The 15,887-nt window shown below is 36.7% G+C and overlaps 1 pseudogene; it reads right to left on the minus strand.

Moving 5' to 3' along the window:
• Positions 1 to 5,738: 5,738 nt before the first annotated feature.
• On the minus strand, positions 5,739 to 7,578 carry LOC110298766 (annotated as a pseudogene).
• Between the last annotated feature and the right edge of the window lie 8,309 nt (positions 7,579 to 15,887).

Genomic DNA, 15,887 nt, shown 5'->3' on the forward strand with positions numbered 1-15,887 from the left:
GTTTTTTTAATTTAATTTTTTTAACGTATTCTCTTTACATTCCACTCACTGCCCCCCCCCCCAGTGAATCCTCCCACAATCCTTCCCCCATCCCTATGCCCTTCTCCTCTGAGTGTGTGGGGGTTTCCCTAAACCCTGGCACTTTATATTTCTGGAAGGCTAGACACTTCTTTTACCACTAAGGCCAGACAAGGCATCCCAGCTAGTAGAACATATCCTACATATAGGCAACAGCTTTTGAGATAGCCCCCTTTCCAGTTGTTCAGGACAGACACGAAGGTCAAACTGCGCATCTCCTACATATGAATGGGGAGACCTAGGTGCAGCCTGTGTATTCTTCGGTTGGTGGTTCAGAAGGGTAGCATATGTATTTCTGGCTTCCTTATAAAAACTCAGGTGTTCACATTGTGTGCATTTGCATTTGTGTCTTTGTCTTTCATTCAATTTCATTGATCTAAGTGTCTGTTTTTGTGCCAATGCTGTTTTTATTACTGTTGCTTTGTAGGATGACTTTAAATCAGGAATGTTGAGATACCCAGCAGTTCTTTTATTATTTAAGGTTGTTTTGGCCTTCTGGGTTTGTTCTTTTCCTTATGAAGCTGACAATTGATCCTTCAAGATCTGTGAAGAATAATGTTGAAGTTTGATGGGGATTGCATTGAATATGTAGATTGCTTTTGGTAAGGTGGAGATTTTAACTATGCTAATTCTACTGGCTCATGAGAACAGAAGATCTTTCCATCTTCTGATATATTCTTCAATTTATTCTATGTCTTCAAGTTTTTTTTTTAAAAGATTTATTTATGTTATGTAACTGTACAGATGGTTGTAAGCCTTCATATGGTTGTTGGGAATTGAATCTAGGACCTCTGCTTTGCTCTGGTTGGCCTCACCCAGGCCCAAAGATTTATTTATTATAAATAAGTACACTGTAGCTGTCTTCAGACACACCAGAATAAGGCGTCAGATCTCATTAAGGGTGGTTGTGAGCCACCATGTGGTTGTTGGGATTTGAACTCAGGACCTTCAGAAAAGCAGTCAGTGCTCTTACCCTCTGAGCCATCTCGCCAGCCCTCAAGTTTTTATCATACAAATTTTCTACTTCATTGGTTAGAGTTACCTCAAGATGTTTTATATTATTTAAGGCTATTATACAAGGTGCTGTTTCCCTTGTTTCATATTTGGTCTCTTTGTCTTTTGTATATAGGAAGGCTACTAATTTTGTAAGTTTGTTTGTTTGTTTGTTTGTTTGTTTTTTAAATCTTGCTACTTTTCTGAAAGTGTTTATCAGCTGCAGGAGTTCACTAGTGGAATTATTAAGGTCACTTATGTATACAGTCATATCACCTGGAAATAAAGATACATTGACTTCTTACTTTTCAATTTGCATACTCCTGATAACCTTCAGTTGTCTTACTGATTTAGCTAAGACTTCAAGTACAATATTTAATAGGTAGGGAGTAAGTGCACAACCTTACTTTGTTCATGATTTCAGTGGAATTGCTTTGAGCTTCTCTTTATTTAATTTGAAGTTGGCTATAAGCTTGCTATAAACTGCCTTTGTTATGTTGAGGTATATCATTTGTGTTCTTAATCTCCTGAAGACTTTTATTATGAAGGAGATTTTGTCAAAGTTTATTTTTTCATCTAATGAGAATATAATGTAGTTTTTTTCTTTCAGTGTGTTCATATGTTGTATTACATATTTTTTTTTTTGTAAGTTGAACCATCTCCTTATTTCTGGGATAAAGCTCATCATGGTGGGTGATCCTTTTGATATGTTCTTGGATTTGGTTTGCAAGTATTACATTGAAAATTTTTGTACCTATATTCATAAGAGAAATTGGGCTGTAATAATCTTTTTTGTTGTGTTTTTATGTGGTTTTGGTATCAGGGTAAAGGTGGCCTTATAAGATGAATTGGACAATGTTCCTTCAGTTCCTATTTTTCAGAATAATTCGAGGAGTATTGGTATTAATGCTCTTTAAAAGTCTGGTAGCATTCTGTACTAAAACCGTCTAGTCCTGGAAATTTTGGGTTTGTTTGAGAGAATTTAGGTCTGTTTTAATTGCTTATCTAATCTTAATTTAACTTTGAAAGTGGCATGTATCAAGAAAAATTTCCATTTATTTTTAGATTTTCCAATATGTTAGAGTACAGGTTTTTAAAGCATGTCCTAATGGCTCTCTGGATTTTCTCAATGTCTGCTTTTATATACCCCTTTTCCTTTCAATTTTGTTCATTAGATATTATCTTTGCTTTTCAGTTAACATAGATAAGGATTTTTCAGTCTTATTGATTTTCTCAAAGAACCAACTTTTATGTTTCATTGACTCTGTAAATTTTTTTATTGTTATTGTTGCTATTTTATTGTTTTTTAGCCTTGGGCATAATTATTTCTTGCCATGTATTTCTTTGGGGTATTATTTATTATTCTTAACTTTCAGGTGTGATTTTATGCTGTTAGTATCAGATCACCCCCTTTTTTTTAATGTAGGCACTTAGATGTAGCTATGAAGCTATGAAGTCGCATCTTACCCCACTTTTATTGTATCATATAATTTTATGTATTAAATTTAATTCAATTCCAGAAAGTCTGTAATTTCTTTCTTAATTTCTGTCTTGACTAATTTTTCATTTAGTAGGTGAGTTGTTGAGTTTTCATGAGTTTGTAGGCTTTCTGTTGTATCTGCTGTTGATATCTAGTTTTAATTCATGGTGGTCAAACAGGATACATGGTATGATTTCAGCTTTCTTGTATGTGTTGAAACTTGGTTTGTGTGGGAAAGTTATTGGAGAAAGTTCCATGAGGTTGAGAGAAGGAATATTCTTTTGTTCTTGGGTGAAATGTTTTGCAAGTATTTGTTAGATCCATTTGGTTTATAACAGTGGTTAGTACCGAATTTCTCTGGTAGGTTTTGTCTAGATGATCTGCCTATTGGCAAGAGTCAGATATTTAAGAGTGAGGTACATCACTGTCAGTGTGTTAGGGTCAATGTGTGGTGAAAGCTGTAGTCCTGTTTATTTCACAGACATTGGTGCCCTTGTGTTTTGGACATAGATGCTATGAATTGTAATGTCTTCTTGGTACAATTTTTCTTTGATAAATATGTAGTATATTTCCCTATAGTTTTGATTAGTTTTTGCTTAAAGTCTATTTTGATAGCTTTTAAAATGGTCACAAGAGCTTGCTTCTTAGTACCATTTTCTTGGAATACCCCTTTCATCCTTTTACCCCGAGATGATGTCTATCATTGATTTTAAGGTATATTTCTTAGAATCAGCAGAAGGATGGATCTTGAATCCATTCTGTTAGTCTATATCTTTTTATTGGGGAATCGAGTTGGTTGTTATAGAGCAATATCAATGAATAGTAGTAGTAAATTCCTGTTATTTGTTTGTTGTAATTTGTTTTTGTGTTGTTGTCATTGGTGTGCATGTGTGTGTGTGTGTGTGTGTGTGTGTGTGTGTGTGTGTGAGAGAGAGAGAGAGAGAGAGAGATCCTCTCTTTTGATTTGCTGGTCTGGGGTTAATCAATCTCTAATTGGGTGGTGTTAACCTCCTTAGATTGGAGTTTTCCTTCTAATACCTTCTGTAGGGGTAAATTTGTAGACAGATATTGCTTAAATTTGGTTTTATCATGGAAGGTCTTATTTTTCTATCTATTGTGATTAAAATTTTTGTTGGGTATAGTATTCTGGACTGATATCTTTGGTCTCAAAGTCTGCAGCATATTTGTCTATACCCTTCAGCTTTTAGAGTCTCCATCAAGAAGTCAGGAGTAATTCTAATAAGCCTCCCTTTATATGCTACTTAACTTTTTCCCCTTGCGTCTTTTAATTTTTCTTTGTTCTGTGTATTAAGTGTTTTGGTTATTATGTAGTGAGGGGACTTTCATTTCTGGTCCAATCTATTTTGTGTTCTGTATGCTTCTTGTACTTTAATAGGTATCTCTTTTTTATGTTAGGAAAAATTTCTTTAAGAGTCATTAAAAATAGTTTCTTGTTGTGTGATGGTGGCACATATCTTTAACTCTAGCACTCAGGAGGCAGAGGTAGGTGGATCTCTGAGTTCAAGGCCAGTCTTATCTACAGAGCAAGTTCCAGGACAGCCAAAAATATACAGAGAAACTCTATCTCAAAAAGACCTAAAACAAACAAACAAACCAACACCCATATAAATAAATAAGTAAATAAATAAATAGATAGATTAGATAGATAGATAGATAGATAGATAGATAGATAGATAGATAGATAGATAGATGTTCTGTCCCCTGACCTGGCTCTTTTATCCTTCCTTTATTACTATTATTTTTATATTTGTATTTTTCTTAGTGTCATACATTTCTTGGATGTTTTGTGTCAGGACGTTTTTAGATTTAACATTTCCTTTGAGTGACATGTTCATCTTTTTCTATTGTGTTTTCTTTTCTTTTCTTTTTTTTTCTTTTTTCTTTTTTTCTTTTTTTACTATTCTTCTGTTTACTCTTTGGCTAAGAAAGAAAACAACAAGAAAAAAAAACAAACCAAAACAAAACAAAAAAACAGAAGACAACTCTAACACTGGTGATAAAAGAAACTTTTTTTTAACACGTAAAATAAAGATATCAATTTAAAATCTTGGTACATTTTATAAAAACAAGAGGTAATGTTGTAATAAAACAGCAGTTAGCCTCAGCTAGCAACATACTGTTTGTTAACCCTGTGCAATAAATGACTTTGTTCATACTCCGCTTACTCAAACATGACTAACAGTTACTACAGACATTTCAGGAGTCTTNACTGGGCTCCTACAGACTTGCTGTTAAACTGAGACATTTACAATCATAATGTGCCACAAGANCTTGAAAACGTCACTTCTAATAGGAAATAATGTAGTTATCACTCGAATTTGTTTTAGGTATTCAACAGCTGAGTTACAAGAACTGAAAAGCTCTCTAAAAGCCCATGTACACTCTTGTTCACACCCTTCTTCAGTACACACTAAACTTGTTTGACACATTTCTCTTCATACATAGCAAGCAACAGCACCCAATAAACGCCTGAGAAGAAATGCTGCTGTGTAAATACNGCAACTATTCCTGAAATAAGAATTATGGGNTATATACTCCAAAGCTGCCCATTCCCATAATTTGTATTGCATAGGTCACATAATCACACACACATATATACACATGTGTGTATATACATGTACATGCAAAGAATATATTAAGACGACAATGAAGTCTAGTCACAGAGCAATTTACAGGCTCAATATATTTTTTTACATTTTGCTTGAAAGAAATTTCAATATTTTACAGTCTTTCAGTAGACATTATATACACNGCACTTTATGAAATCTAAAGGGTATTGAAATAAATCTTTCCAACATTTTTTTAACAAAACACACAATGTTTCTCCAAATACTTGTGCTATCTACATGATCTGTTTGCTCTGATAACCACTAATCACAAAAATTGACTCAATGGAATAATTATAAAAAGTATCTAACACCATGCATGGGTTTGAATCATGTTTAATAGCCTATCCTAGAAACAGTCTACAAATCTTAAGATTTAAAAAAATTAAGTCTCTCCTCTGATTTTTAAAAGATATCTTTTTTATGACAATATCCGTAACATTGACAAGTACATGTTTTAAGGCCAGTATCATCTCTTTTTGTGAATATTTTTGTGTTTTCTCTTTGTTTGTTTTTCTAAGAAAGATAATAAAACCCACACTCTGTTTTTTGTTTGTTTGTTTGTTTGTTTGTTTGTTTAACTGTACCAACAGAAAATGAGTGCAGTGAACATAACGTTCAGTCCTACAGTCAGGATGCAGTCGCTCCTTCCCACTCCACAAGATACTGCACCTTCCCATCAAGCGTCACCCGACGAGCCAAAACTCTGTATTTTTCGCCACACGCTATTCTACCTGCGGCACCAAAATAACTAGTGATGGAGTTTTTCAGGTGATTGAGCTGCAACTCCTGATCTGCTAAGTTATTCAGAATTTCTGTGTTAAGTTCTTCAAACTGATAATCGTCTTTGCCTTCATCATCTTTTACAACTTCTGAGTTCTGAGTCTGGAGTGCTCTTCGTGGAAGGCGCCCTCTTCTTCTCCGCAAATGTGGTATTGCAGCAGGCCATGACCTTCCTGTGCGAGTTCTCTTTCTAGAGTCAGGTAATCCATAATGCCTGGAAATGCTAGACGAGGTAGTTTCTTTTGCACTGGAAGCACCCGTGAGGTCCACATCTGAGGTATTGGATGAATGAATGTGCAATTCCCTCAGTTCTCCCTATAGAACAAGGTAAATCCAACGTAGATTCTCTGAAACTGATTCCTTATCCAAAGGCAGCTCAGCAGGTTTTTGAATCATTTTTCTTGTATATGGGCCAGGAGGGCGACCTACAGATTTTTTCTTTCCTTTTTTTCTATCCCATTGCTTACTTCCCTTGAGTCAGATATAGGTTTGGATGCCTTTCTGCCTTTAATTTTAAATTCATGGGATGTTCCTTCAGGTTCTTTCTCTGCTTTGAAAGCAACATTTGGTGGCACAGGAGGAACACGAATTCGCAACCCAAACAAATGCTTCTTCTTCTTTATTTCTTTCCCAGACATAAACATTTATAAGAATTTCCTTGTCATTTTGAAAATATTTTCAAGAAATGTAGACATGCTGGATTTAAAGGAGGAGAGTGGTATGGTCTTGTAATCATTTAATGCCTCGAGAACATGCTCATATCTTTCAGATTTGGGTGTGTCTGCCAGCTCTCCAGGGTGCAGTCTATCCCAGTTTTCATTAATGTATGTCATAAGCTCAAGTTCAGAATCAAAGTATTTCTTCTTGTGAATAACACTTAGGTTGTAAAGGCATAGGTGTGCTATATCTACCCACTGTAACGGTAGACATTTGAGGTATTCTGGTCCAGAACTGCAGACAGAGCAAATAAATGTATAAAACCTATCTCCAAACAGCATTGGCTTCTGAAGGCATTGGACACAAGCCTCATGAAACCACTGCTTACATTTGCAGCACTGCAGCATCTTTAAATATCAGTCGCCAGGGCCTCCACAGTAGCAGTAGCACTGCTGGACATTGGTTTTATGACCTGCATCCCATTCAAGGTCAGCCACACTATAGGGTAATGTCTGTTTCATGACTTGCAATGCTTTGGCATTTGGTCCTTTCTTAAGCTCACCACCCCTCTTTGTTGTTGTTGCAAAAACGCACTGTTGACAAAGCCACTTTTCATCTGAATCAATCACACTGGAGTCAATGTGAGGCGTATGACACAGCTGATGATATCCTTGACCACACTTATCACATATAACCATTTCATTGGGAGCTTCTGAATACTCTTCTTGACATATTGTACAGACCATTTCCCCACTCCCAGTGGCTCCTGTTTGGATGTCCTTCCAGAGAACCCAGGATTTGGAACTGTCCTCAAATATGATGAAGCAGCTCTGTTTCAATATGTTTATCTTTTTGATAGTTCCAAGATAAAACAAACCATCTGACCATCTAGCTAAGACATCTTGACCCTCTTCAAATTTGCATGCTGTTTTTTTGGCTTTATGTCCATTCTGTAAAGACAGCTTGTTCAAGGATGCTGAGGTCTTTTGGTTTCAACGTAAAGGAGACCGCTGTGGACCAGTGAATTACCTGCTCCTGTAGAGTCTCTGTAATCCCACTACTGGGGAGGTGGAAATAGCAAGATCAGAAGTTCAGGGTCATCCTCAACTACAGATAGCTTGAAAAGTTCAAGACCAGCCTGGGATATGTCTAACCCTGTATAAATAAGCAAACACTCTAAGTCCAGTGATGACTTCAGGGATCTTGAATCCCTATGTAAGTAACTGTCTCATTACTTACTGCACTGGGTGAAGACTTGAGCATAGGAAACCTCAAATCAACCTACACGGTGATACACTTCATCCAACAAGGCCATACCACCTAATAGTGCTATTCAATAAAACACATGAATCTATGGGGCCAAACCTATTCAAACCACTAAATTCCATTCCCTGGCCCCTATAGGCTTATAGCCATAACACAATGCAAAAATGCATTTAGTCCAACTTCACAAGTCCGTCTATTGAAGTGACAACAATGTTCAAAGTTCAAAATCTCTTCTGAGATTCATGCAATCTCTTTACTGCAGTTCCCTATAAAATCAAAAAGCAGACAGCATATTTAAATAAATGGATATACATTACCATTTCAAAAATATCAGAGTTAGGAAATACTGGATTAAAACAAGACCAAAAACCTGCTGGGCAAACTCTCAACTCTGCATCTGCCCATCTGATGTCCAATTCCTTTCAGCTTTGTTAACTACAACACACTTCTTTCTCCTGGGCTGGTCCCACTCCTGTTAACAGTTTTTCTCAGCAGATATCCTATGGCTTTGGCATCTCGAACATCTTGGGGTCTCCAAGGCAACTTCAACTTCACAGCTTCTTGTTCCAATGTCTGGGATTCATACATGATCTTTGTAGCATGCTAGGCTGACTCCACTCCACAGCTGCTGCTGCTCTTGGTGATCATGGTGATGGTACTGCTATCTCCAATACACAAGTGTCTTCCGTTGCAACTAGGCTTCATCAATAGGTTCTCTTCACGGTACCAAGTCTCAACACTTTTGCATGGTCCCTTCAGTCCTGGGTCTTCAAATGTCACTAAGGCTGTACCTTCACCGATGGCCTCTCTTAGCCTCTCACAGTGCCTAACTTCAGCTGCTCTCCATGACCCCTTCATAACTTCAAAATCGGTCCACCTGGGTATCTCTTACACACTACCAATTCCAGCTGAAACATGAGCTACAACCTTGGCTATTACTGGAACACAGGCTCCTTTGTGCTCTCTGAAAACACTTCCCAGATTTCACTTCAGTGATGCTGGCCTCTTCTTAATCACCGTGAACTTCCTAGCTCTAGCTAACCAGCATCCCAGTACTCTGTCCCTTCTATTCTTGACTAAAACAAGAGCCACATACATGGCCTAAGCTGCTAACCAAGTTCTGCTGCTTTCTAGAGCTGAAGAAGGCCCCCTTCTTCTATTACATTATCAGAAGCTTTCTATTTTCCAAATCCCTTACTGCCTATGCTTGGCTGTCTTGGAACTTGCTCTGTAGATTGACCTTGAATTTAGAGATCTGCATGCTTCCTCCTCCTGAGTGCTGGGATTAAAAACTCCTACCACCACACTTGGACCTAAGCTTTTCTTCTCTATTGTGTTTTCAATGCTTTAAGTTCTTTCTTCTGTTTCTATTATTCTGTTCAATGAGGCTTGCCTCTGTGGTTCTTAAAACTTTTCATTTTCAGATTTCCCACAGTCTGGCTTTTCTTTATTGATTCTATTTCCACTTTCATATCTTGAAATATTTTCTTTCACTGTTTATGGTTCAGTTATGTTGAACTACTCAGGACTTGCTGTGATAAGGTTGCTGGGCATACTGTCCCAGCGGATATTGACTGTGGTTTTATGCTATTGTCTAGGCATCTGGGTTGATAATATTCTAGGTCCTGATATCTTGCTTTTATTGTGTAGGTGTTTCATTCCTTGTTTTCTGTTTCCTCTCTGATTCTTGACAATGTTGTGGCTGTGTGCTGCTGGTAGGAAATTCTTCTGGGGTCTTGATTAGTGTGGGCACTAGGGATTTCTGGTAAAATTTTTTTCTGGGTATTAGGAGCTAAAATTAGGATTGTGGGTTTGACTGGTGGGGTGTTGAGTATGTCCACAGGAGGAAGCAAAGCAGGGTGTTCCACCAGAATCTACTTTTTTTTGGTTTTTGTTTTGTTTTGTTTTGGTTTGGTTTGGTTTGTTTTGGTTTGGTTTTTTGAGACAGGGTTTCTCTGTGTAGCCCTGGGTGTCCTGGAACTCACTCTGTAGACCAGGTTGGCCTCGAACTCAGAAATCTGCCTGCCTCTGCCTCCCAAGTACTGGGATTAAAGGCGTGTTCTACCCTTCCTGGCCAGGATCTACTTATTGCCCTGGTAATGGGGCAAAAAGGGAGGAGAGGCTACAGAAAAATATCTTCAATATCTTCTATAAAGCTGGGGATGATACTGAGAGACTGAACTTGCAGGAATGGAGGGAAAGGTGAAGATCTGCAGTTCTCCTATGTGTTTCCTTGTCTGAAGCAGCCTGTGGGCTCACAGGGAATGGCAGCTAGAGATGGAGGCCAGAATAAAGGAAATAGGGAGAGAGCTCTATGGGATCCACTGGAGATAGGGGCAGGGTGAGAAGGTGGCTATAGTTGGTTTCTTCTGCAGAGCTGGGGATGAGACTAGAGGATTGGATTTGGAGGAGCTGAGACAGAAATGAAGATTGCAGTTAACCTAACTGCTTCTCTAGTCAGAGTCAGGAACCTGTATTAATCATAGCAAAGAAGTTTCTCTGGTGAAGGTTGGGTGACTAACCTATGCTATAAAGACAAAAAGTTAGGTCATTTTCAGAATAATAGTACCAGGTTCTCTTCTGGAGCCTATGACCAAACAGCCTTGGGCTTTTTGTGCTAGTAGAGGTTCTGGCTTGTGGAGTAGGCTTTAAATCCAACAAGATTGGTTACTCCCCTAACATTCATGCTACTGTGGTCCTAGTAGACATATCTTGTCAGCCCTGGACATTTTAGTAGCTCATAGAGTTCACAACTGAAAATGATTGTTGATGATTTTTCTTTCTTAGTGTGCTTACAAAGCCAGTCAGCATGAATGAAGTTTCCAGAAAAGTAACAAATTGGTCTCTCCATATTCTATGACTTATGCATGTGCTACTTACTGTCAAGTTCTGGAGAGATACCAAGAGCAATGTACAAAGCATGCAGTGTTACCGAGTGTATGTCATCTCACATGTAACTCTTACCTGGCGCTGGAATTTTTTATTTGATACCCTATAGTGTTTGGGGAAAGCATTACATCAGGTTAAGCCTATTTAAACTCTCATGTGTGTTTATATGTATGTATGTATGTATGTATGTATGTATGTATATGTAAATATTTATGGAAGCTTCTACAGTAGTTGATTTCCATATGACCTTTCCAAAGGTCCTTAGTGTTAGTTTTCTTCAGTAAGACTCCCTCTAACTCTATCCTCTATCTCCTATTCAATCAAACCTGGCCTATTCCATTATTACTCCTTTTCCTAGTCACACCACTTTACTGTATATCTGCCTTGACTTAAATCCCTTTGCTAGTTTCTTGCATTTGCAGTACCTATTGTATCAACAAATAAGTCTGGTGATAGACTCAAGATTAGTTGTCTTTAAGATATCTTATTTTAATTTATAATTAAATGTATTTTTGACCATTGTTTCTTGGCTTTCCTAACTTTCTTTTTCCTAAGAAAACTTTCTCCTTGTGTTTCAGTCACCTTCAAGATTCTGAAACAAAATGTAATATTTTTTTTGTAAGAAGACGAAGGAAGACTGATTTCTACACATACACACATATGCATGGTAAAGGCAGGCTGAAGAAAGAACATGGACTTAATTTACAGTGTTTATGTTGTTTGAATGGGGAATGTTTCACTTTAATATAGAGTAAAAGTAATTGCTGGGATATCAGAATTATTTCTGGGTTTTGTGGTAATTAAGGTGTGGCTATAAATTAACTGAAGGCAGTTAAATAGTAAAGATACATATATGGTAAATGACTTCTAATTTCTAAGGCTAGAAAACAGTAATTTGAATGGTTTCACCATAAAAGAAGTAATATTTTACTTGATTGAAGCCTTATACAACATATAGATGTGATTAAAGGTGAATATATATTAATAAAACCTATGTATTATATATAATACTCAATTTGCATATATTTTCATAATTTTATGGTTTTTAGAGTGAAATTAATTAAAATTTTAGAAAAAGGGAAAGATAAAAATGGAGGTGTAGGAAGGGAGTGAGAAGGAGGAAAAGCTAGCATGGAAATGCACACGTAGACTCACCACATGCTGGAAGAAGAACAGAAGGTAGACAATGAAATGGTGTCATGAAATTACTATCAAGATTAAATAGAATTGTAAATACTTGAACTTTTCACAAATAGATAAAGCTCAAGGAGAATTCAGACGAAATATTTGAATTGTTAATTAAAAGGAGATATGAGCTATGGAAAGACTAATTCAGGCAAAGTCAGACTGGAGAGGCATATGTGGAATCCCATGGTGTGCTGAGAGGCTTGCAGAAAGAATATTTGGTTTCAATTGTGTTTCCTCATAGACCCATTAAGTAATAGGGGTATAGACAATAGAAAGGTACCTTCAGCCTCTGTTTTTACAGTTGAACATTACATGATTTCCCTCAGCAACTATTTTTTGCTCTCAAATTAGATGAAATATAATTATGTTGTGGTTGTTAAGCTGTTAAAGTTGATATTGAATAAAAGAAACATACCTCTAAATATAATTATATTTTATATATAATCACTTAAATTCATATACAGCTACAAATATAACTATACTACTATATAGCTATATAACTATATAATTATATAAGTATATAACTTATATATATATATACACACACACATCTCATACATGGTATTTTTTGAATGATGAAGTAAACAAATGCAAGTAAACAAATAGACTAATAAAGTCTATTAATTTCCCTCATAGATCAATAGATCATAATGATTTTTGACTTTCTCTTTGTTGCTAATTTCCACTTAGATTGCATCAATACTGAGTCCTTGCTTAAATTAGAATAAAACTTCCTAACCTCCAGACATGTGCATTCAAATTCTGCACAGATCAAGAAATGATCAGATAATTTCTGTTGAAATTTCAAGCTTAGTCTTTCAGGATTAGTCTTTTTTCATTAATCATTTTATTCACTTATATTTCAAATGATATCGCCCTTCCTGGTTACCCCTCCATAAATTTTCCATCCCCTTTCCCCTCTCGCCCCACCCCTTTGCCTCTATGATGGTGCTCCTCCACCCACTTACCCATTCCTGCTTCACCTTTGTAGCATCCTCCTATGCTGGGGCATCAAGCCTACCTCCATTCCCATTGATGTCAGAAAAGGCCTTCCTCTGCTACATATGTATATGGAGTCATGGTTCACTCCATGTATACTCTTTGGTTGGTGATTTAGTCCCTGGAAGTCTGGGTGGTCCAGATAGTTGATATTGTTCTTCAAATGGGGTTGAAATTCCCTTCAGCTCCTTAAGTACTTTCCCTAGCTCTTTACTGGGGTCCTTGGGCTCAGTCTGATGGTTGGCTGTATTTGCATCTGTATTGGTCAGGTGCTGTTAGAGCCTCTTAGTGAATAGCCATATCAGATTCCTGTCAGCAAGCACTTCTTGGCAGCAGCAATAGTGTGGGGCTTTGGTGTCTGAAGATGGGATGGATCCCTAAGTGGGTTGGTCTCTGGATGGTCTTTCCTTCAGTCTCTGTTCTGTTTTTTGTCCCTGTATTTCCTTTTGACAGGAACATTTTTGGGTTAAAAATTTTGAGATGCATGGGTGGTAACATCCCTCAACTGGGGGCTGTGCCTATTTACTGGAGGTGGTCTCTACAGGTTATATTTCCCCTTTGTTGGGTATTTTGTCAAAAGTCATCATCACTGGGTCCTAGGAACCTCTTGCTTCCTGGAGTCTGGGACTTTCTAGTGGCTACCCCCAGTTCCCCATTCCCCACTGCTACATGTTTCTATTCATGACCCTCTGTACTTCTATCCTGTCCCTTCCAATACCCGTTCCTGCCCCCCCTTTTTTCCCTCTCCCTCCTAGTTCCCTCTTTCCCTTTACCTCCTGTGATTATTTTGTTTCCCCTTCTATGTAGGATTGAAACATCAGGATTTCTTACACTGACTCTATCTAGTTCATCTTGTCAAGTTGAAGTTCTTGTTTAAAGTTTCAACAGCATTGATTTATCTTGTTTGTCCACCATCTATCATAGGACTAAATGGTCTTTTTTTTTTTCCTCTGTGCAATTGGCTTTTGAGTTTTGGAACTCCTGAGGCTTGAGCCAAGTCTCAGTCCACAGGTTTCAAATAAGTAGCTTACAGTATGAATTCAGCTATGCCACTTAGAAGTAGTATGATCTTTGACAAGTTACTAGTCTGCATTTCATTTTCCTTTTGTATAAAAAAGCTTATCATACTTATTTTCAATGATTGTTGAAGAATTCACTGAACTATCAGGAAAATGATCTAGTGTTATTTCTTAGCCCTTACACATTAAATGCAGAAACCTAACACGATCTTGATTACATTGTAATCATCCGAGTGCACTTATTACAGAGAAACACTGCAGGATTGAACAGAACATACTAAATGTTTCTTTGTATCCATGTGGTCTAGAGTAACTATTGGGACTTCTCAGTATTAAATATATATTAATTGAGGGATAAATGACCTTAGTTGTCTGATAGTTAACATAATTATTAGAACAGATATTAGTATAAAGAGAAGAACATATTACATATTTAACTAACATGTGTATATTGCATTTCAAATCTCTCACTTATGCTCAGCACTTATACTCTGCTTACACAAACCTTGGAAGTGGCTTTACTATGTCAACTGTTTTCAAAACCTCTAGTACACAGTAAAATTGGCAACAATTTAGCTAGATAAAAGAATTCTGCATTATTGTATTAAATGTGTGAAGACAAACTAAAGCTGTATCATTTAAAAAGATATTTATAAGCCGGGCGTGGTGGTGCACTCCTTTAATCACAGCACTCGGGAGGCAAAGGCAGAAGGATTTCTGAGTTCGAGGCCAGCCTGGTCTACAAAGTGAGTCCCAGGACAGCCAGGGATACCCAGAGAAACCTTGTCTCGAAACTGCCCCTGCCAAATATATATATTAGAAATAACATGAATAATTTATTTTATAACAGAATTCTTTAAATGCATAAATAAATACCTAGACAGAAAGGTAACTAATTGTTGTGCTGTATTATAACTATAGGAGAATTTTAATCCAACAAGACTGCTTTGGCAAGGGATCACCTTCTAGACCTTCTAGGTCTGTGTCATACAGCATACAGACACACCTTTGTACACACTTTTAATCCCAAGCAATGGCTTCTAAATTAAGGGCACAGTGAGCACAGTCAGTTGACTTCAGACATGCAGTATAGTTCAGGTCCATTTAGTTCATGCAGTCAGTACAGTTCAGTTTATGGAGTTCAGAGGCAATTTTCTAATTGTTCTGATTGAACAATTCAGTCAGAAACAGAGAGAAGGCAATTTTAATCAGTCAGCTTGGAGAGGAGTTTGGACCAGAACATCTGAGTTGAATCAGCCAACCAGAGTTCAGAAAGAGGTAGAAAGGGTGAGCTTATTCAGCAGTAAGCCTCTGAGACAGCAATTACATCTGGTGAATAAAAGAGACTGACGTATAACAATTCTTTTTCTCTATTTAAAATTTATTATATTTATATTTAAACATATTTATATAATTACATATAATATATGAAATATGTTTATGTTTAAATATAATAATTTATACAGCCAATAATTCAGTAGCGTCGTGGGACTTATTAAATCCTTCTTGATGCAACTACTGCTTAACAGATTCATCAAATATTACTTAACATTATGAGAATAAATTCTCAAAGAACTAACTGAAAGGATAAAGAAAATATTCATAAGGATTATCTTATCTGTAAACATAATACATCACTACTAGTGCTCATATCTAATTTGTAGACAAAAAGTACAACATCATCAAATTAAATTTGATTTATGATAGCATGAATCAAAATACATGCTTTTTAAAATTGAGTACAAACATAACAAAATGATGTGGTTTATCTTCGCCCATATCCTTGCTTACTCATACACTGTATTTAAATCAGATTTTAAAATTTAATTGTGCCATAGCTGTTGAAAATAGAAATATGAATCACTGCAATGTTAACTTAATTTTTATTTTACATGCGATTTCATTTGA

Source organism: Mus caroli, chromosome 7 (assembly GCF_900094665.2).
Source record: "Mus caroli chromosome 7, CAROLI_EIJ_v1.1, whole genome shotgun sequence".
NCBI lineage: Eukaryota > Metazoa > Chordata > Mammalia > Rodentia > Muridae > Mus > Mus caroli.